Source organism: Pelodiscus sinensis, chromosome 7 (assembly GCF_049634645.1).
Source record: "Pelodiscus sinensis isolate JC-2024 chromosome 7, ASM4963464v1, whole genome shotgun sequence".
In the NCBI taxonomy this organism is placed as follows: Eukaryota; Metazoa; Chordata; order Testudines; family Trionychidae; genus Pelodiscus; species Pelodiscus sinensis.
In genome coordinates, this window is record NC_134717.1 from 26,999,083 (window position 1) to 27,023,173 (window position 24,091).

General features: G+C 38.3%; 1 long non-coding RNA gene across 1 annotated transcript in view; it reads left to right on the forward strand.

Moving 5' to 3' along the window:
• The window catches only part of LOC142830292 (uncharacterized), a 31,787-nt gene that overhangs the window by 6,737 nt on the left and 959 nt on the right, over positions 1 to 24,091 (forward strand). The window contains exon 2 of the long non-coding RNA XR_012905444.1: positions 6,562 to 6,665. This is a non-coding gene — a long non-coding RNA (uncharacterized LOC142830292). The remainder of the gene's footprint in view (positions 1 to 6,561; positions 6,666 to 24,091) is intronic.

A 24,091-nucleotide genomic window follows, 5' to 3' on the forward strand; every position in this document is an offset into this window, starting at 1 on the left:
TAAATGATTGGAGTCAGTAGCAATACTTCCAAGCTAGGATTTCACCCCTGATATTGAAGGGGGAAGAGAAGATCTACCATTCTATCTCCCTCCCAGTAATAGTAAATGAATGAGAAAGCACAGATGGAGAAAGTTATATAAAAAAGAATAAAGCAGGAAAAAAGCAAGGGAAGCCAGATAGATTTGCAAGAAACAGAAGTGTTTAGGAGTATTGTCAAAAAAGGACTCACAACTTAAAGCCATCCCTGATTGTAATTCAGTGAGATGAAAATCAGTTTCAGAAAACTTGTGATAGCAAAATGAATTATCTATGAATTTGCAATAGTTGTTCCCAGCCTCTGACCTTCTCTGCTTTGATTCAATTTAATCTTCAGTGAGCAACTTTCGTGCAAGATAATTCTTTGATCAGTTACTTAGTGTGTAAAATTCATTAATGTAGTTCACATACAAAACTTTTCTCATTATTATTATTATAACACTTAGGCCTCAACTAAGACTGGGGTCCACTGGTGTAAGGAGGAGGCAAACACATAAGAAGAAAGAGTTCCTGCCCTGAGGAGTTTACAGTCTAATTAGACAAGACAAAGTGGAAACACCCTCATGGAGAGAAGCAGTGATTTGCCCACAGTCACACAGCAGTGTGACTCAGTCAGTGGCAAAGCCAAGAATAAACTCTGGATCTCCCCATCCCTAATTCAGTGTCTTTTCCAATAGATTGAACAGCTTCTCTAAACTGTTCACTCAGCTTTATGTTAAAAAAATGTTTGAAAGCAAAATCTTGAGTGTAGCAATGTTGTGCAAAGATTGACATTTCCCTTTTGACAGAGAAAACAGGACACAAGCAAATAGATAGCAGAACAGAGACTGTAATTATGGTGAATTATTGACAGAAATGCTAAGAGACAGATGTGTCATACATGATTGAATACAAATAGTATTTATTATCAGAATTAGACTTAACATTTTTAAAGTATTCTCAAGCTGGCTGAGACCACTGAGCATACAAAACAAAACAGACATGACTTGCAGGCACAAACTGAGGGAGTTTTCCATGTGGGGAATACCAGACATTATATATAAAATCTTGGAGCAATATGGAAAGTAAATGTAAACTTCTAGCCAGGATTTTTTGCATAGTGTCAAACACAATGAGAACTACCATCTGGGTGGAATAAGTAGAGCACATTAGGGTAATGTGCCAAGCCAACAAAAACAAAAAGGGAGGTAATGCAAGTCATGACTAAAAAGTGATGGAAGCAGCCAAGCTGGCGGAATGATGGTGATGATGATACATATGCATGAAGAGGAGGATGGCAATAAAACAGGGATGGAAAAGTAACTTAGAATGCTGAGTGACAGAACAAGATTCTATTTATCTGTCAACCTAGCTACCTTTATCTCCACTGTATTTATAATATGCCATTAATCTAATAGCTTGGTGCCAAATAGAACATTAAGTTCAATGTTATTCTTTGAACAGAACATAGGGATTACCATTAGTCCATCTAGTCCACTGTTCTGTCTCTGACCATCCCTGATGCTTCAGAAGAAGCTGTAAAAAACCCACAGAGAACTATGGAATATGCCGAGTACATGGGAAGTTAACACCTCAGTTAGAAGCTGTATTATGCCTTGAAGGTTAAAATACTCTTGAATGTACGTGTGTATGTTCTCATTCATATAAGTATCTAATCCTTTCTTGAATTTGGAATCTGGCTTCAATAACACCTTGTAGAAATAAGTTCCACAGGCTAATTATACATTGGCTATAAAAACTATTCGTTATTATGCATCTCCCAATTCTATTGAATTGTCTTCTTGTTTTTGTGTATGAGCCACTACATAAGTGTGCAAGCTAATTTTACCATTTGTTATTTTTATACATATGTATCCTCTCATTAGTTTCTTTTTTAATCAGTCTGTCTCTGTTTACCTGACTTTTCTACGCCTCTCATTATTATCACTAGACTAATACCCTTCTGTTTTTCCTTTATCACTTTTTGAGATGAGGTATTCAAAACTGAAGATTGTGTGTGCTCAGTGTTAGACTTTGTAAGCTCTTTGCAGCAGTTTGTTCTATGTTTGTAGCACCTACCACAATTGGGCCCTTGTTCATGATGGGGGCTCTGAGACAATAACACAGTGCAAATAATAAATAAGGGTATGTTTACACTACCACCCTAGTTCGAACTAATGTAGGCAACCGAAGTTGCAAATGAAGTTGCTTCATTTGCATCTTGTCAGGAGCCGCCATTTTTAAAGCCCTGGTAGTTCGGACTCCGTGCACGCGGCTACACGCGGCACGGAGTAGGTAGTTCGGATTAGGCTCTCTCGTACCGGAACGAGGTGTACCGGTAGTTTGGATTAGAGAGCCTAATCCGAACTACCTACTCCGTGCCGTGAACTACCGGGGCTTTAAAAATGGCGGCACCCGGCAAGATGCAAAAATTTAAATCCTGGGCTTCATTTGCAACTTCGGTTGCCTACATTAACCACCCTAGTTCAAACTAGAGTGGTAGTGTAGACATACCCTAACAGTGACCAGTGACTTGTTATACTTTCAGAGTTATTTTGCACCCCACTTCTTTTACATTCTGTTTGACTTTTGGACTGTTATTGTATATTGAGTGGGGATTTAATTGTACTGATATCCGGGTCTTTTTTTTCTAAGTGATTACAGATAATTTAGAACCCAGCAATGTGTATGAAGGGTTCTAATTATTCCCTGCCATGCACATTACCTTGAATTTCTCAAGGTTCACTTTCATCTGGCATTGAGCTGACTATATGCCTAGCTCTGGTAAGTTCTTCTGAAATCTCTCTCAGCCTGCTTTTCTGATTCTGTTCTCAGATAGTTTATCTCATTAGACTCCCAGCAATCTTTTAGGTGTTGTACAATTTCCCCACCCCATGAGATAATCTCTCTTTCCTGTAAATGTCTGTGTTAAGGATTCCATTTGATTTTTGACATCCTGCCAGGTTTCAGTAATGTCTGCTTTTAAAAAATCTTGGTCTTGAAATAATCAAGGTTGGCCTTGTTCTGATCTCTGCAGTAAGGAGTACCAAGTTTATGTTCAGTGCCAATAATAGTCTGGCCCTTATTCCTGAGTATTTCACCTTTGGTTCCATTGTTATGAGCCGAACACAGTGCAAGAGCTTCTGCTCCCTTGCATACTCCAACCCCTAAATGGAGGTAGCCCTTGGTCCTATCAAATCTCATTTTCTTCTGGATTGCAAATTTGGAAAATGTGCTATTGTCTCTCTGCCCACACCATTTATTAGCTAAACATTTAAGATTTCAGTTGCATGATACTCAGTACCTGGAAAAAGGATTATTATTTGTCTGATCTGCTGGGCTCTTTGCTCATTTTATACCATCTACTGAAAGAGAGTATAATTGCCTGCCTACTGTCCCATGCACTTAGGAGTAAGTCTTGTACTGTTTCTTAGGGAGGCCACTGGGATAGGAAGAGAGGTGGAAGTTTCTTGAACACCCCTCTCCTCTTAGTTCATAAGATCCAGGCAAATTTTGGCCTTATGAAGCATTTTCTTGAATGAGTTGCTTCTTTTGTCACAATGAGTGCCCATTATCTCAGCAATAGCAATCACTGTAATCATCAGAGTAAATGTCTCAGGATGAAAAATGATCTCATCAAAATGTCCCTAAAACTGGAACATTTCCATATGACTGTAATTAAAAATAATTATGATAGGCATGTTTTGTAAATTGGTTCTTTCTGCATCAAAGGTTTTTGACATGATGGAAAGCATTGGCAAAATACAACACAAAAGTCAACATGCCCTGTGATCTCTTAAGGATAGGGATAGTATCATATTTCCATGTGTTTAAAAATATGGAGAAATAAATCCCCTACATTTGGAATCCATTCTTTGTTGTAAATAGCTATGACATACAACGGCAATCTTTGTACTTTTTTGGTACACATTCCATATGACAATCTAGGCAGTAGGAATGTTACAAAAGTATGTTGGCTGCATTGTTGGGTTGGAATTGAGATTTTTTTCTCACAAACTTCTGCTTACTTTCTATCTATTGCTACAGTAGCTTCCTTTCTCATTACTAACAAAGGTAGATGTGACTTGCATTTGTATATCCTGTAGATGCACACACAGCAAATGAGTCCAGAATAAGTTTTGTATAAAGAAAATGGATTTTCAAGCATTTCATTTAAAATATAATGGAATACGGGAAAAAGATGGCTCTCTCTCAGGACATACAATGACTGATTCTTCTCTCATGCTAGTTTTTTGAAGTTTAATATTAGCAATATTTTTTTAAAAACCAGAGATGTATAGAATTGCTACAAACTATGCAAAAACACAACATCAAATATATGGTAGATCTATAACATCAAATATATGGTAGATCTATAACATTAAAGTGGCCATGTCAAATCATTTAAAACTTCAAGGAGACTTTAAATTGGATTTTACCAATTGATGTGGAATATTGATAACACCATGTATCTAAGGATACAAATGAGATATAATTGAAAAGAACTTCAGAAAGACTTAGAAATTGAATATGAGATTGCCTAATGCATTCAGTAAATGACTTCAGTAGGAAGAGAGTTAGGTCAATGTTCCTAGGTTTTGAAAATCACATGCTCAGAGTTTGGGTTCAAATGGTATTTCTATCTATTCCTTCTAGAAAGAATATCCAGATCCATGTGAATAATTCTTTTGATGGTTCAAACTCTAAAGTCCCGAGTCAGTATTTCTTCAAGTTAAATTTTTTCCAATTTTTAACGTAAAAAAGAATATTTGGAGGCTGTGGGATTCATTTACATGCAAGGTCTTGTAAGACCACACATGTTTGTTTACTCAACTAATTTCAATAGTGAATAACATTTTGGCATACAGGTGCTTAATGAAGAAGAATGAAAACAAATAAAAAATAGTTAATAAAATGCTAAATAAATTATAATCCACATTATCCTGAGAGTTTCTAGATTTGGACAGATTCCCAAGAGGAGCAGTTTCTTAATGGAGAGAGCTCTACAGTTGGATATGGAGGGGACCACATAAACTCCCAGCTCCTGCTATTACAGAACACTTGAAGTAGCTTGGAAAATTCTCTAGCACATGACCTATGTATGGCTGACATACATAGCTCTGTTCAATTCACTCTTGCAACCTCTACAAAGAGCAGTTGGCAGAAATGTTTCACATGGCACTACAGAAATTCTGGTGGCTTCTTAGCTCCAGGATAGCTCCAGGAGGCTGCTGTAAGTCTGAGCAATCTAGGAGCAGCTCTACCCTACTGGTCCCTCCAGTAGTGTGGAGTCTGAACTGTATGAAATTAGTGCAAAGCCACCTTGTATTCTTTTCTCCCTGGGCTCTGGTTTTGTGTTGTGCTCCATCCTGGAAACTTCAGCTATGCCACAGATAATCTTACCTGTCTCTTGGGGTAAAAAGTGAGAGGCTGTCTCTTTGGTTATTGGGTCCAAAGTTATTCAAGTATTCAAAACAAAAAACAGCACTATGTAGCACTTTAAAGACTAACAAGATGGTTTATTAAGTGATGAGCTTTCATGGGCAACAAAAGCTCATCACCTAATAAACCATCTTGTTAGTCTTTAAAGTGCTATAGTCCTGTTTTTTGTTTCAGCTAGACCAGACTAACACAGCTACATATCTACAAGTATTTAAAGACCTACATCAGTATCAAGAAAGTACACATGATATTTCATGTAGCATCCAGTTCCTTTGTGAGAAGAAACCTGGTAGTTAGATTCACCCCTCTGGAGATGCCAAGACCACAAGTGACCCACTCCCCCTAGAAATTCCTCCCACTTGAGACATAGTTGCTAATAGATACCCATTCTCTATCCATGCACCCTCCTCCTTATAATATGCATCCCCTAATTGAGATACCATGTGTGGTCCCCAAGTTCTTCCTCTTCTCTGAAAGGTACAGCAGCCTTCCCTTGATTCCTCTCATGGTCCCTTTTTTCTCTCACTGGAGAATTCCATTAAGTAAGGTTAGTTAAAACTTGGACTGAGGTAAATCTTTTATGTTAAGAGAGATATCTTCACATATGAGTGGATTTAAGTGAGGCAGGCTTGTGAGTTCCATCCCCTTTCTCTCTTCTCACTCTGACCATTGTGCACAGGCACAGAAACTGCGACATGTACACTAGAGGGAGAGAGTGCAGGTTTGAGATTGGAGTTACTTTCTCCTAGACTGATGCGCCTAAAAAGGCTTAGCAAACTCAGTCTGACCTGGTTTGGAAGCAGTTTCCCTTCTCCTAGGTATCGTTGGTCCATGGCACTTTATTCCGTATTATTTGGTGCAACCCCTCGCGATCACTTCATGGAGGGCTTCCTCAATCCGCCACCCTCAGAACGCACCTCAATGCTGTAATACCCCAGCACGAGGGGTTTCATATCTGTCATGGAAAATGTATACAGCAAGTCTGCCAGTCTGCATTGTTATATTATCCTGAAATATATCCTAATATGCTGCTTAGACTAGTACTTGTGGTTATTCACCTAAACTATAGTTTTAACTCCTATGGCAACTTTGATTTACTACAGGGCAAGGACATAACAGACAGTCCTTCAGAATCAGAAGTCATGGCCAGAGTTGTTCACCTTAAACACAAGGAAGAATTAAATGCAGCAATTTTCTGAATACTCAGGTAGGGAAAATATGACCATTAATGCTCATAGTTATTATGGCTCACTATTGTCTCTCATAGGTTTGACCAAAATATTTCTCCAATAATGTGGAACAAAATAGATCCTAGTTCAGCAAACCATTTAACATTAATGAATAATATTAACCGCAAAAGTAATCCCATCCCGGTTCAGCAAAATCCTTAAACCTGTGCTTATAATGAAATACATGCTTTAGGTTGTAATTGAGCAAAGCACATTTGCACATTTTGAAGTCCTTTTGAAGTCATTGGGACTATTCACATGTTTAAAATTAATCATATACTTAGATAACTTCCTGAATCAGTGCCGTAACAAATGTGAGATTCTAAGCTATTCATCATAAACAATTATTTGTATCTTTCCATATTAAATTCAAACTGTTACCTTAAAAAGGGTATTTTGAAAATTCATCTACTGATGAGGAAAGATTGAGTATAGTAAAACAAAGTAGAGTGAATTAATATTCAGCCACTCAGTTCTTTGCTACTGACACTTGTTTTTCTTTAGCTTTACTTTCCCTTGTAAAATTATTAAAGTGAAGCGAATGTACTCTCCTAACTGCTTAGCTGCTTAAAATAGATTCTTTTAGCACAGATAGAATTAATTAAATTTCCATGCAGACAATTTTAATTTTTATATATAAAGTTTTCATAAGGACAGGGTTGAAGGTCACATATTGGCTGTGCTAAAAAGACCCTTGTGATTGTTTTAATAGTAGGAAGGAGATTTAAATGATAAAGTCAAGAAAACCCAACTGGTAGTTCAACCAGTTTTTATGTAATGCAATCCTGAAGGAAGTAGGCTGGTGTATTTATGCACAACTCCTGATAATTTTGCGTCTGACTTTTTTTATTTTATCTTTCTTCTTGTTTGTCTCATGATAGATAAACTAAAATATGCCAGCAGTAAAAAGCCATACTTCTAGCTATCCCATAATAACAATTGGATAATATTGTATAACATTTCTGTGATGCATGATCATTAAAACAAACCAACCCCCAGAAATGTAGAGACCATACAACCTTGCACAAATTCAAGCAACAGAGAATACAGTGTTCTGTTTCAGATGATTGCACATCGCATAACTTAATTATCCTTAAGTCCTAGTTTCAAGAAACCAAAACAAAATGACATTTTAAGTTGAAACAAAGTGGAAATTGTTTTTTTGACATTTCGTGTGAGAAAAATGAAATGTTACATTGAAATTGACATTTGACCATGAAAATTTTTTGTTTTAATTAAATTATATGTTTTAGAAATAACTTTCCCCACACAGCCTCAACCTTTTTATCGCAAGAGCACCTTTAAGTGGGAGTCTGCCCCTGATGGAGTCGCTTTTTGATAAGTTAAAATTAAAATACGTTATTCACCCAAATCACTAGTGAATCCTGCTTATAACAGTTTATAAATGGACACAGGAATTTTGTTTAATGGTCAGTGAATCCTGTTTGGTTTATTGATAGGTAATCTAAACAGTTAATAAATGAACAGAGATAAATAATGTTAAGTAAGTCCTGTGAAACTGAATGAACATGTTTATTGCAGTTAGTTAAAAGAAGTAATTCAAAAAATTATTCATTTAAACATCAATATTTCTGATAAACCAACTCTGTTTATGGCCTAGACTTGCCTGGCAATTTCATGAAAATTAAATCTCTCACATTTAAATTATTTTTCACTATCTTAGAAGGTTATCTTGTGTCTCCTCTCTGGGAGTTAGTGTGCAGTCTAATCAATCTGATGTTCTGCTTTAACTTCTGAACTTACAATTCCATTTTTATATCTTATTAAAAGTATATGAAGAATAATTTCAAAGCTTTTTGTAATGCCCAGTAAACATCATCTCACCAACAGTGTTGAAGTCATAGTCATCATGCTGCAGAAGCAGTGCTAGGCTGGAAGTATTGTGTCTTCTTGTGTACTCTGTTCATACTGATGCTATCTTCTTGCTTCTGCTCTTTAAAACTAGAGGTATTGACTTGAAGGTGCAAAATAAGGTACACTAGAAACACTGAAGTTGAGAAATGTAGCAGCTGAGAGCTGGAGGATCACAAGCTTCCTTGGCTTTTATTTCTTCTTTTTCTATAGCCTTACACAGGGTGGAAAACTCTCCCCTTTCAAGTAGGCTGGAGAGACTGTTCCTCCAGCTCTGAGGGAGACCATGCCTCCTTCCAGTTCTCAAGGGGCCTGTCCTTCAAGCTGGGCAGGCTGACCAGTCCGGGCTCTGGCAGGGACACTAGTAGCAGTCTATTCACCTAGTTGTAGAGCAGAGTGGGGTAGCCGACGGTCAAGGGTCTGGTCTGCAGCTGGGCAGAGTGGAAGTAGTTTATTCACCATATCGCCAAGCAGGTGGGGGCAGCAATCAGTCAGGGCTCTGGCCTTCAGTCAGGCAGAGCTGCAGCCATTTATTCAACCCACCTTTAAGTGGGCCGAGGTAACAGTCAGGACTTTGGCCTCTGATCAGGCAGAGCTGCAGCCCCAGTCCCATCTATGGGGCCCAGGTTTGAGGTCCACTGAAGAGCATAGTCCTCCTGGCCTATGGAAGGAACATTCTGCCACCCCAGGAGGGGGAAGACAGGGCAGCAGGGGATGTAGGCTCACCCAACTGAGATGCATCCCAACCGAGGGCCCTGACATTGGCAGAGCAGTCTGCCACTGGGTTAGTAGGGATCTGCCTGCAACATGCAGAGCCGATTTCAGGCTCTCTCTCCAGGGGCATGTCTACACTACCACCCTAGTTCGAACTAGGGTGGTTAATGTAGGCAACCGAAGTTGCAAATGAAGCCCGGGATTTGAATTTCCCGGGCTTCATTTGCATGTTGCCGGGCGCCGCCATTTTTAGATCCCCGTTAGTGCGGACTCCGTGCCCGCGGCTACATGCGGCACGGACTAGGTTGTTCGGATTAGACTTCCTATTCCGAACTACCGGTACACCTCGTTCCACGAAGAGTACAGGTAGTTCGGAATAGGAAGCCTAATCTGAACTACCTAGTCCGTGCCGCGTGTAGCCGCGAGCACGGAGTCCGCACTAGCGGACATTTAAAAATGGCGGCTCCTGGCAAGATGCAAATGAAGCCCGGGAAATTCAAATCCCGGGCTTCATTTGCAACTTCGGTTGCCTACATTAACCACCCTAGTTCGAACTAGGGTGGTAGTGTAGACATACCCCAGTAGACCATTGCCTGGTTCCCTTGGATCGCTTCCTTCTCTCCTCCTTTGCCATACCAGTTTCCATGGACCAACTTCAGTCTCCCCGAGAGACACTGCCAGCTCCCTTTGAACTGCACTGCCGGGCTTTTATACTTCCCCTTCCTGTCCTACCCCTCTGTTTTCGGCAGCCAGAGTGCAGCCCTTCTGACTCTGCCCGCCCTTGTAGCTTGCAGTGCTCTCTCCGTGTCTGCGGGAGGCCATTCCTCCTTGTTACACGTAGAAATTATTATCAGAAAAGTTATTGAAGTATAAGCATGTCAGATAATTAACTTATTACCCAATTATAGTAACTATATTTATGTTCAAATGACTCTTTATATTAGCAGTTCTAGCAAGATCATTTGAGTACATGTTTATATATAAATAATTTCACTATTCATACAATCATGATGCCAGGAATTTTCATAGTGTATACTTTAAGTGCAATATGAGTTCCAGGGTATTCAATCACTTCTATAAAATATCCCCAACCATAAATGTTCTCCTTAAAGTCTTCTTTCTTGTAATTCTTGTATTGATAAAATGTCAGTTTCCATAAGACTATTTCTAGAATTCTTTGTTTGAGTTTAAATCTGAAGTCTGTGTCTTTGAAAAAAAGGTGTATGAGAGGAAGAGGTTTATAGAAAACAATAAAAGGCCTTTTAGCTTAGGTTTTTATGGTCTGGAGAACATCAGCTTCTTAACCCTTCTCTTGCCATTTTCTTAAATAAAGAGTATCTTTACATCCTTTAGACAAACAGACATCTTTGTAAGAACATAGATGTCTCAATTATTGAACTATAGATCCAGGCTGTATTAGACTAGTGTCTTGAATAAAAGAAAAGGAAAAGGTAGCCCGCTTTCTAAGATATTATTTGTCTTTTAAACAAATGGCTTTAGAATTGACAATTAAACTATTAAATACTCATGCAAAACATAAATCATAATAATATATATACAAGAATGTGTCTTTCAAAGTGGAAAAGAAAATAATACAGATTGCTAAAGCAAAATAAAAGTCATAAAGTTGCATTTCAGGGTATTTATAAATAGATTTGGAGGTAATAAATATGATTTTATAGCTAAAAGATGCTGTCCTCTGTGATGCTTTGATTCCTGTCACTTGTTGACAGAAAATAGCATTTCCTAGTGATTCCTTATGTTAGCTAATATGTTTTTATTTCACAAAGAGCATTCAAAAAGATATGATTAGTTGTCCTGAACATAGCTGTCAGTATTTACTAAAATTCGGTAACGCTGAAGGTATTTATTTAATTATAAAAATAAGTTATAATAATTACTGTATTACATATATCTTTTTTATCAAAATTGAGGTTTTTCTCCCCAATTTATTTCTAGATCACTATCTAAAATTTTCTGTTATCTATTGAAATGGAATTTGAAAATAGAAAAACATAATTTATCCATTGAACAGTCCAGATTTCTTATAAACTGTTTTTTCATTCCAAACTACCTAATGGTACAGTTTTATATCTTTATTTCCCTCTTGTCTCTTCTTATTGGGCTTTAACTTTCAATGCAGCTTGAGTCCATGTCAAAACTATTTAGCAAGTACAACACTTGTGCAAAACAGAGTTATTATGTAAGTTATTAAATGCACTATAATATTAAATCATGGTTGACAGCAGATAACATGCAGCTGAGAGAGCAACATCATAATGTTCTGAACCCATTACACCACAACTGCAAAATGGTTAGTAGTTTTGGAAAGGCAAGAGCTGTCAGAGAATCTGATTCCAGATCTCTTAGGCATACAGTGGATTTGGTGTGAAGGACCCTATTTATTTTGCATACTTGTACTGAATTTCAATGAGTGTACCAGCTGGTGATGGTTAATCTAGAGGTTACGCTTGAAAATTTGCTGCCAAAAAGATGGTAATTTAGACAAACATGCAAAACAGTAACTAACATACCAAAAATAATTGGCAAGGGACTGTGATGAAGTATAACTCGTATTCTAATTGTGATATGGATTCACTGTAGATGTGTACCCTCTCTTCCTAGTGCTAGTTTGTGTCTAGTGAATGTATTTTGCCGCAGTCATGCAACAATTTATGTACAACATAAAACATTTGCATGATAGCATCAAATGCACACATACCCAGACATGTTTGATTTCTATTTCTGTGTGCCTATATTCTGTGCCTTTTGTATACATTATCCATTATCAACTCTCCATCTAATCCCAAATTTCATCTAAAAATTGTTTTCTCACCTTGTTTATACTGCATTATTTCTTTCCACCCTCTGTGGTTTTCTCCCCACAGTTGCACCTATTTAATTCTAATGTAGGATACTATTTGTCTTAGAGATGCCCCAAAGTAAGATCCCCATCCTGTGGACAGTTAGGTTGGGATTTTTGTAAGTGTTCAGTGTTGGACTAATTTAGCTCTCAAAAAAGGAAATGTAGACTTGGAAGGATTAGATTTTTATCAGGCAACGTACAGAAATGCTGCCTAAGAACTTGTTAGTTTGATTTAAGGCTATTTACTTTGTATGTTTTGACATGTGATCTTAATAATTTGTATTGATGATTATAAACCTAACTTTTTGAATCACAATGGAATTTGAAGTTCAATTTTAAAAAAAGTTTAAACCTCATCATGTCTATGCAATTTTAAATCAATAAAAATGACAAAACCTCAAATACAGACATCAATATTATCTATCATAATTATTTAAAAAATAAAAATGGAATTCTGTTAAGCCTAAATAAATGGGAGTTTTACTGGTGGTGTCAAGGAGCTAGGCCAACACTAACCACTTTAAAATCCCACGCTTACAGTCTCACTAGATACAATACTTACTACAATGAATAGTCTTACTGACTTCAGTAGGAATATTTAAGTGACTAGGCACTAGTCTTCCCCCTTTAAAACACACACACACACACACACACACACACACACACACACACACACACGCTCATATTGAACTTGAAATACAATTTTCTTAGAATACATCTAAATATTAATTGCTAAAATTATTTCCCTTTTCCCATAGATTTTCTTGCACTTCATTTTTTTCATAGTTCTTATGAGCACAGTCTCTTGATAGCTATGTCAGAGCTGAGAAATATAATGTTGATTTAAAACCAATAACCAAGCACATCCACATACAGCACGTGAGGAACTTGTACCTTAGCCTGTGCAATGGGTTAAAGGTCATTATGTAGATTTATGGAGAAAACCATACATTCAGCATTTTGAGCATATTAGGACATTCTGCTGGTGTTCTGGGCAATGTAAAAAGACTTTCTACATAAACATTTAAATTTTAAATTTCTGAACATTCATAATACCCCCGGGAGGAAACAAAATTATATTATTGGAAGGATCTGCTTCTCTTTCTGTTCCTTCTAAAAGACAGGTCATCTGGTAAATTCTTAGTGCTATACCTCATGTGAGCACAGAGAGGAAGTCCATTTGAAAGGGCACAAGGACTAAAGTGCATATAAAATATTGCCATTTCCAACATGTGTTATATTATCTTAGAATTCCTGTGAGGACTTATACTAAATAACATAGTGTAACTCTATGCCCCGCTCTCTCAGTGTAGTGGGTCACTGAAAGAAGTACCTGGGGGAAATTATATTTAGGGATATGGAGATCTTGGAAAGGTAAGGAATTCCTATAGCCCGACAAATAAAGGGGCCAATGGACTACCGAGTGCCTTTCTTAGTGGAATTTTATATAGGCCAGACAATACATTGAAATTTAGGAAGCCTAAAGGTTGTTAAAAATACTTTGCCAAGAGTAATTTGTAGACCTCTATCTATGTCTATACTGTACATCGATATGACTTTTCACTTCCACAGAACTGAAACTTATTCCACCACCTTGTGTGCAGCATGAAAAGCATTCAGGAGTAGCAAATGCCACATTCATAGCTTCATGTGAACAAATGTAATAGTGCCCAAGATATAGTTAGACTCTAATTTCATCTCATAAAATGCAAATTAAAAAGGACATTTTGCATCTCTAATAATCCCAAAACTGATCTTCAATATCTTTTTAAAAAATATTTGTCAGCAAAGTACTTATAATTTGATCAGAGTAGGTAGTTAATGTTTAAGTTTCATGTTGTATTATAAAGTAAATGTCACTAATTAACAATTTCAAACACTTTTTTTTAAATTGTCTATGCTTGTTCATAGCTCAGAGGTGAGCTACTCATCAAGTTCTACATATATTAAAGCAACGTTTCCCTACATTTTCAGATATAATACATAATGAACCTCAGTTCCATGTATTCCAAAATACTGTTTTTTGACTAAATTATCCTGCTTTTCATTAAATGATACCACAGAACAAATCATGTCAGCTGCCTTCCAGTACCTTAATGCAGTACTTTATGTCCCTTTTCTCCTATCTCTCCTTTGCAACAAGCTGAGTGACTCATCAGACTCATAATGAGATAAAATATTACTGAAAAAAATGCCATACATATTACCTTAACTAATATGTTCCGTTCATATCAGCCTTTCTCAAAAAAGGATATGAAAGAAATAGAAGGGATTCAGACACAGGTGAACAAATTGATTAGAAACAAAGAAAGACTTTAAGAATCTAGACAAATTCAGATTGGAAATAAGGTGCATATTTTTAATGTTATCGTAATTAATGATTGGAACAATCGATCAAGGATCATGGTGGTTTCCATCACTGACAATTATTAAATCAAGACTGGATGTTTTTTCAAAAAGATGTGCTGAGTCTAAATCAAACAAATTAATTCAGGGAAGTCCTAGGGTCTATGTAAGGCAGTAGGGTCAACGGGATCACAGTAGTCCCTTCTAGTCATGCAATAGAATAGATGAAGACTACCATGTGTGGAGAAACTGAAAATCTTTGGGCTGTTTAGTTTGGAGAGAATACAAATCAGAAGAGACTAATTAAAAAGTATACAAACCAATCAGCTGGAGAAGAGAATACTCCCACTGCCCTTTATCATTATGCAAAAGCACGTTTAGTGAGGTCAGAGGCATTACTCAGATCACATAAAATTAAATGCTTGTTTGTACAAATCTTTGCAGAATTAGGCCTACTTTGTTAACCCATGGAACTCACTTCCATAACACATCCACTACTAAGAAGGAGTTAGAAAAGGATTAGGCATTTTTATGGACAATCAGAACACATCCCGTTACATGACATAAAATATAAAAACATTAATGATGTAAATCTACTTTTGTAAGAGCCTATGCCAATCACTAACTGAAAGGCTTTGGGAATACACTTTCCTAAGTAGATTGGGCCATAATTATGTTCTATGGATCTTTTCATCTTTCTCTGGTGTCATTGGCACTAGCCCCAGAAAAACAGGAGCCAGACCTAGATGAAGCACTGATTTTTAAGATCACAGGATTTAAAACGAAGACTTTTTCTCTTTTTTAAAAATAAATTATTACTTTCTCGGATCTCCCTGAGTAAAAGTCACTGTCTTTGTAAATTATTTAGTCTTCTAAAAACTGAAGTGTGTGATTCTCAACTCATGTAGGGATTAGACCATTGTAACTTCACTGATTTCAATGGATTGGCATCTGCGTGAGAGAAGAATGAGTCGGAGGTGTGAGAATATTAGCTCAGGGCTTCTAGAACAAGATTTAGCCACCTCAGTCATGCTGAAAGCACAATAGCACCTCCCCAGATGTGAGGCTTGCTTCAACTTTCTTATTACAACTGTCAGCAAGTATGTAACAAACCCTGACTGAATTAAGGAAATGTTCCTCCTTATTCAGAACAGCTGCCTGCCTAAACAGAAATTAAACTTCTTTGCTTTGAACACTTAGGATCCTCCAATAAGGTTTAATGACAGCTGCATGCGTCTGCCAAAATATCAGATCCACTTTGCATGTATTTATCTTTTCACCAAATGCACCCCAAGATGACTTCATTGCTTTATCATCAGCTCTTTTGGATTTAGTATCCTCCTTTTGCACTGATATCTAGATTGAGAAGATGTTTTCATTTGTCAAGTATGAAACACTTCCTGCCTCAATGTCGTTGTTGAGTACACATCTGCTTGCCATTTTCTTCCAAAGACAGCTGTGGTTCCTTTGAGATCTGCCATCCGGTGAGATTTAGAATCCAAATGAAATGTGGCTTTTTGTTTTTTTATTTTAAAGACCAGTACCATATTAAACAAATATTAGACTGACATCATTATGAAAGTACCTTCTGTCCCAAGTGAAACTCCAAACAATTGTACCTATCAAGAGCTCAGTTACAGCACTTGAAGTGAACCTGTGAGAGTAGGTTTGTGATAGAATTATATAATCATCGACTACTAGAACTGGAAGGGGCCTCACAGCAGGACCAAGCACTGTCTAGAATGTTCATCCCTGATAGATGTCTATCTAAACTGCTCTTAAATATCTCCGGTGATGGAGATTCCACAACCTCCCTAGGCAATTTATTCCAGTGTTTAACTACCTTGACAGTTAGGAAGTTTTTCCTAATGTCCAACCTAAACCTCCCTTGCTTCAATTTAAGCCCATTGCTTCTTGTCCTACCATCAGAGGCCAAGGAGAACAATTTTCCTCCCTTCTCTTTGTAATACCCTTTTAGATAGGAAGAGGTCTGTGCAAGAGGGCTGTTTTGAGACTCTGGCATGAACTTTCAAAAGAGCTAAAGACCATCATAAAACTCATCAATGAAGCTGGTCAAACATTTTCTACTAAAATATTCCCCCCTCCCCAAAAAAGACTAAATTGGCTAAATTTCATTAAAAGTTTCTGCTTCCAGGGAAATATTTGAATTTCCACCAAAACCTCCCAAAATTAGGAAAACCCCACTCATTTTCTGATCAGCTCTGCTCATGACTCTTTGCCCAAAGTTTGAAGTACACTTCTGCAGTCCTGCCTTCTTTAACACAACTACCTGTGTGTGTGTGTGTGTGTATATATGTATATAATGACTTATTTTTACTTCCATTGTACCTAGTAATAGATCGAAACTCCATTGTGCAGAACAAAAAGGTGGTTTCTGTCCCAAAGAACTTAGAATCTAAGGGTACGTCTAGATTACATGCCTCTGTCGCCAGAGGCATGTAGATTAGGCTACCCGACAGAGTAAAATGAAGCGGCAATTTAAATAATTGCCGCTTCATTTAAATTTACATGGCTGCCGCGTTGAGCCGACAAACAGCTGATCAGCTGTTTGTCGGCTCAGCGCGATAGTCTGGACGCTCCCCTGCCGACATCAAAGGGAGTTGTCGACAACCCAGGTATGCCTCCTGGGATGAGGCATACCTGGGTTGTCGACAACTCCCTTTGATGTCGGCAGGGGAGCGTCCAGACTATCGCGCTGAGCCGACAAACAGCTGATCAGCTGTTTGTCGGCTCAACGCGGCAGCCATGTAAATTTAAATGAAGCGGCGATTATTTAAATCGCCGCTTCATTTTACTCTGTCGGGTAGCCTAATCTACATGCCTCTGGCGACAGAGGCATGTAATCTAGGCGTACCCTATGTGTGGGTGAACACACAGTTCTGAACACACAGTACACTGAACACACAGTTCTCCCCATCTGGGAGGAGAGGATGGGAAAGCTAATGAACAATACATGACAGAGTGTAATCAGTCTACTTAATGCACTCCTAGAAGGCATGCAGGCCATGTCTTCACTATGTGGAAGATGGATGCTGCCATGGTAGATCTTCTGCAGTTCGATTTAACAGGAGTAGTATAGACGTGCTAGATCAAACTCAAAGGACACTTCCATCAGTGCCAGCTTCTTATGAGGAGTGAGGGAAGCATACTGGAGCATTTGCTCCCGTCAACCTCCCCCTGTATGTATGGCATGGAAACTCAAGTTAAGATACATCAACTCTACCTAGACAATTAACATAGCTAGAGTTGTGTATCTTAATGCCACCTTCCTCTGTAGAAAAGACCAGGCCTCAGATACTAGGATGATGAGGCTGGTATAAAAACCCTGAAGAAAATCATAGCGTTTAAGGTCAGAAAGGCACACTGGGTCATCTTATCAGGCTACTAAACACTGCCCAGCACCTGCACACTAAACCTAATGACCAAAAAGAACAGCAGGAAGCCAAGAGATACGCACTAACACCACAGTAGCTTATGGAAGTACTGTCTGACTCAGTACCTTCAGGACTCCCTAGGGAGAAGATTAGCTATGAGCTACCTGTGAAAGTGGATGCACTGAACTTCTCCCACAAAGTTCATGTGGAAGAGGAGTTGTGCCTTGGTCCCATTCACAAACTTTCCCCTCTAAAGAGGCTAGTATATTACTATGGACACTGGCCTTCTGGAGCATTGAACACAATAGTGTAGGATCAGCCCCTCTAAGCACAAATGCTGCAATTCTGCTTGCCTCCTTTATCCTCCACTTCCATCCTGCAACTTTTGTGTAATGATCAGGCATGCTCTAGCCCTGAGTTAGGAATGTTTCTATCACTTTAAGCCTCTCTGTTCAGGCTAGGAATATTTTTACAGTGCATTTTAATTTAGTTTTGTATACTAATACATCTTACTATGAGGTGCTAATTGTAGTGCTTAAGAAATATGCTCAGGGTTATGTAACACTTTACAGTTTAATACAAATTCAAATGTGCTAAAGGATTCCCTCATAATTTGGATATCAGCCGCTTTTTGCTGGTTTTCTAGCTCATTAATAACTAAGGATCCGATTCTGATCATATGCAAATTGTGCAACAATCGTATTCCATGGATTTCAATGGAGTTACATGTGATTTATGTCAGAGTAAGAGATAGAATTAGCCCCACATCATGTGCCACTTTTATTTATTTTGGCATGACACCACAGTATCTGAACTGAGATCAATGTCTGAGACAAAAAAGAAGTATGCTTCAAGTTTCATTTTTACACTACTTCATGTACATTAATTTCATCCTACGAGTCCAGCTTTAACAATACAGATGGAAATAATAAAATGTAAATGAAATATGTGTAAGATTGCAATGATTTCTGCAGTGACATTCCAAACCTTCAATAGAGAACAGGAATGCATAAAATGCTTTTATTCCTGCTGCTTGCAAATCCCTTGCAAATGGAAACTCTCCATTTTAGGTTATCTCCAAGAGGAGATCTTTACAGCACATAGCAACAGCCACATTCAATGGCTCCTCCAAACCCCATGTCTAAATTTCAGTGAGGGCTTAAGAATTTCATATGTAGTCAATCAAACTAAGAATAGATTCCAGCTGCAGGGCCAAAATTAATCACCAATGGGACTTAGGAATAATATACCTGCCCACAGTAGAAGGGGAGCTCAGCTTAGCATGTGCATTATGTGGTGAGTGGGGAAAGGAGCACAGTTTTGGTAGGGGAAATCCCTCCTACTGTGTGGAGTTTTTAAAGAGGGGAAGGGACAGGTAGCTGCTGGCAATTCTGCTTTGGTAGTAACATTTATTTAAAATAGTGACAAAGCTATCTGGAGTAGCAGATGGGCACTTTACATGTCATCAAAATAATTACATTATTAGAGGAGTTGTTTTGCCTTCTTCCAAAGCATATATCTTCAGTTTAAATGTAAGTATTAATGTAAGTAAATTAGCCACAGCCAGATACCAGGGACATATTTTGCTATAAAAGTATGATCATATTTAATGGATGTGTTCATATGCAGTACCATACACAGAGCCTACAGCAACATCAAATGAGAGCACTTACTGTGAAGACTACATGCAATTATATACTTAGAAAGTTGTTAGGTTGAGCCAATCTAAGTAGCTGGACGTGAAATGGCAGATCTTGTGTAAGATTTTTGGTTTATTTCATGTCATTTAATTCTTTTGTTTAAAAATTTGAATGAGTATCCTCTATAGAGAAGGCTAAAGAACCTTCATACCATACAAACTAAAACAACCCAAAGAGTTAACTAAAAAGAAGTTTAATGTTAGAAACTGTTCTTCTTACCCAGTAGGCATTTAGTCTTAAAGCAACCTTATTAGTCAAACAAAACAGCATATATGACAACAACTCTGTGTCCTTGGATTCAGCTGCTACAAAAAGGAAACAGCTAGCAAAAAAAAAAAAAAAAAAATGTTATTCAGAAGCAGAGATGATGCTGTTTTCCATACAAATGATTGAAGGTTCAAACTTATTTAGAAGTGTATGAAGCTTGGAAGTATATGAAAAATGGGCCCATTTGAATGAACAATGTTGTGGGTGAACATAACTGTGGTTGCATTTATATCTCAGTGCAACTGAGCTACTTTGGAGATTTCAGTATTTGATCTATGGACAAAATAAGGTAGTTTGACATCTAAATGAGCTAACCTGTGTCTCTGCAAAATTGTTCCCACAATTACTTATAGCAGCAAATTGTGAGCTCAAAAATAGAGGCCAATGCTTGGAATGTTGGCGTTTAATATTTAGGCTGCTGCATTGTGTCTCCAAGTTTTGCTTAGGAACATATTGGTATTGGCATCCTGGAACAATCTATAAAGAACTATACTACAACTAGCAATAAGTATTTCTTCAAGATCCAGTTGCTTACAAATTCACTTAAACAGAACTCATAAGAAATGAAATAGCGCCACGTGGCAACTTTCAAGTGGGATTGGTAGTTCAAATACAAAAAAATTATAAAAATCTTTATGGTACACTTAAATATCATTCTTTCTCTCCTTCAGATAGAATAAAACCACAGAGATTAAATATTTTCAACTTAAACGAGCTCCATAGATGTTAATGCAGTTAAAACTGTATGAAACTAATGCAGTATCTCAAAAGCAGCATCTTCATTTTCGAGATTGTTCTAAGAGCTCCTATGTTACTGTAAATTAAGGCACAGATTGTGGCCTAGCCTTGTGGGGGGGAGAGGGAAAAGTGTGTGTGTGGTCTGTCTCCATAGCCTCAAGGGGAATTCTGCCAGCACCAGCCAAAATATATTTTATGGATGTTCATTGTGGCATAACCCTCCACATCCTCACACAAAGCAGGCGCTGGTTGAAGGCTGCAATCTGGCCTTGATTGCCCAGAGTGCTAGCCCACAATCGATGGCTGATCTGTGCAACCATACCATTTACTAACAATGTATTCTGCTGTTAGAACATTACAGGAAAATTTTTCCCAGATACAATTGCCATCTGTGCATCACAGATGAGTAGTGAGAAGGATAAGAAAGGCTCCTTCATTGACATCAGGGGCGAACCTTTTTATTGTGGTGCCAAATGATTTACATGTTCAATTCCCTTTATGAATAAGGACCAAGAGTCATAGAACTCCCCACTTTCAATTTGAGTTCAGCACCCAGAAGAGAGATTAAGCCATTGTTCACCTTTTTTGTTCTTTGGCAGCACAATATTATTACTGAATGTTACTGTGGTCGGAAGAAAGGGCTTTTACAAACCACAGCATAATTCCATTTTACAAGGAAAAATGAGCTTCTGTTTCACTGATTTGGACATGCACTTGTAAATGGGTGCAAATCCATTAGAGTTGCTGGAGTACAGCCCGCTTGAACCAGATATGAATCTAGTCCTTTAAACATAAAAGTCCAATGCAAACAAGGAGTTCTTTTTTTGCCTCTCTGCGAGAAATCATTTAAAAGACATGATACATTCTGCAGGTGAATAATCCATCTATCTTATTTAAGAGGGATATAGAACTTTAGGACAAAATTCTGTTCTCAGTAACACTTATGAAAATTATTGAATTTTCTCCTGGAAGAAAAATGTTGCCTATGTCTGAGCAGAAACTTTTGAAAAAACAGAAATCTTCAGGATTTGATCCCTTCAGTATGTGAAATCAATAGGTCTACAGTCTGAACAGTTCATTGCTCCTTTATAATGATGACGATGATGATAAAGACAATTCACTTCTCTACAATCAATTTTTCCAAGGATCCCAGAACACTTTATGAATTCTTCCCACAGCCTCACCATTAGCAGAGGCTAATGATAAAAATTTCAAAAGTGGCCATTAATTTTGGATGCCTTCATTTTGGCGGTACCTTTCTTGAGACACTAGCTGATTTTCATATGTGCTAAGTACTCACACACAGATTAAATAGTGGAATAGCCCAGGAAGATTGTGAGTTGGAAATAAATCACAGGATCCTGACTCCAGTCCCCAGCTCATACCACCAGACTCTGTTTTTCTTGTAAGATTTATATTTCTCTTCTGCTCACTTTTGCAATGGAAACAATTGTATGATAATCTGATCCAGAAGAGGTGGATTCCCAGTTTCAGCCAACTGACCAGATGCAACATCTTCAGAGTATACTCATTAGGGATTTTTTCCACTTATATCTTCTACTGTAGTTATCCTCTGCATGATCAATGCATTCCTAATGTGGAGGAAAGAAGTTTTCCTGTCTTTCTAACTAATAATTTCTGATGATGAATGTACCAGGGAAAAATCCTTCTGATTATTTTTTTGGCTGGGGGAGAGGGGAAAAGTGTATTGTTCCCTTTCGGGGAAAAGGAGTTTTTTAAGGAATGATGAATGGAGCAAAGTAGTAATTAGGCAGTATTTTGAAGAGGAGAAAAAAGGCTTTGTGGAAACATTGAAAATGAAAGAGGGGAACCTATTAGATCATCTGGACCATTTTATTGAAGCAGTGCAAAATTTTTACAATTTATCCCCCTGCATTTTGTCTATTCCTCTAGTTTTAACACTCTCAAGTACTGAGGATTTGCCTGAACTTTAGCATAGGTCTTTCACCTTTCTGGTTAATATTTAAATATCCCTGACAAAAATGGCTTAATGTCTTGCTGGAAAATATTTCTGCATTTAGTCAAAAGAAGCAGAATGAAGTATAAAGACAAAGCATCTGGTGGAGTTGAGGAGGAAACCAATAGGTTTTCAATATTTTGTGTCTTAAACGTACAAAGCTTTCCACTGATTTAAAGAGAGAACTACACATGTACAGCTGCGGGATATTCAACATTTTATAATCATCTACACCAGCATAGCTATTTTACATAATGTAAACAAGCAATTGAATATTTTAAAATATTTTGACTTGCTTATATTTATTGCTTGTGAGCCATAACAGCTGCTACAACAGGTGACTCAAGAGATTCTCCATCCTCTATCCAAGCCTGAATAAGCTTTGCCGAGCTAGTCTTCCAGGGCACGTCTACAAAGCAGCGTTATTTTGAAATAACAAAGTGAGCATCTACATAGCAAGCCTGCCTTAGTCCTGAACCCATGGTGGCACACCTTCCTAACACGAGCCTCCACTAAGGAGGCTGCAGTCATGGACACACACATACAGCAGTGTTGTACACAGCACATGTTCAGGCCCTCACTCTTGGGGCATTATCCGCTCCTGGGCAGGTGCAGCAAGCCAGAGGACACCACGACCCTGCAAGGGGAGCATGCTAGGAGCAGAAGTGACCCCAGTACTACCCTCCTCTGCAAGTGGAGTCTGCTGCTCACACTCATCTCTCCCCAACACCTTCACCCCCTCCAGTAGGCAGTGTCACGTTACTGAATTTGAGGGAAGCAGCCAGATCACTGCTGCACACATACGTGGGGGTGTTGGCCCCAAAAATGTTATAAAAGGAGGCCATGTGGGGTGTTGAATAGAAGCTCACTGTCTGCTAATCCTATGTACGCTAGTCATGTGATTGTATAATGTCTGTGTGTGTAGTTAGGAATCTGTAATCTTTGTGGATACTGAATATTTCTCTGCATGTGGTTGAGCATTGGGCAGAGCCCTGCCTATGGACATGCTAATTAGCGAGGCCCTGAGGGACAATGGCACTCAACGGGCCAAGGACACACCTAAAGAATGAGGGCTGACACCTAAGGGCTGCCAGCAAGGAACACAGGGATAGGCTGCTGGCCAGGTGACCTGCTGCAGCCAAGAAGAGACAGGAAGGATGTAGAAAGAGGCCATGTGGCAGACTCCATTTTGGTACTCAGCTCAGCACTTCATCCCAGAGGCAGCAATGTAGGGATCGAAGAGCCAGAAAGAACTGTGGACCCATCCTGATCTAGGATGCGCAACAAGGATTTTAAGCCAGCAGCTGTAACATCTCTGCTAGAGCCTGAATCAAGAACTGGGAGATTCGATGCATGTAATGTATGATACTTTAGCAACCTTACTCTCATGCTTTTCTTTCTTGTGGTAATAAACCTTTAGATGGTAGATTCTAAAGGACTGGCTCAGCGTGATTTGTGGGTAAGGTCCAGAGTGTAAATTGACCAGGGATCTGTGGCTGGTTTCTTGGAACTGGACAGAACTCGTTCG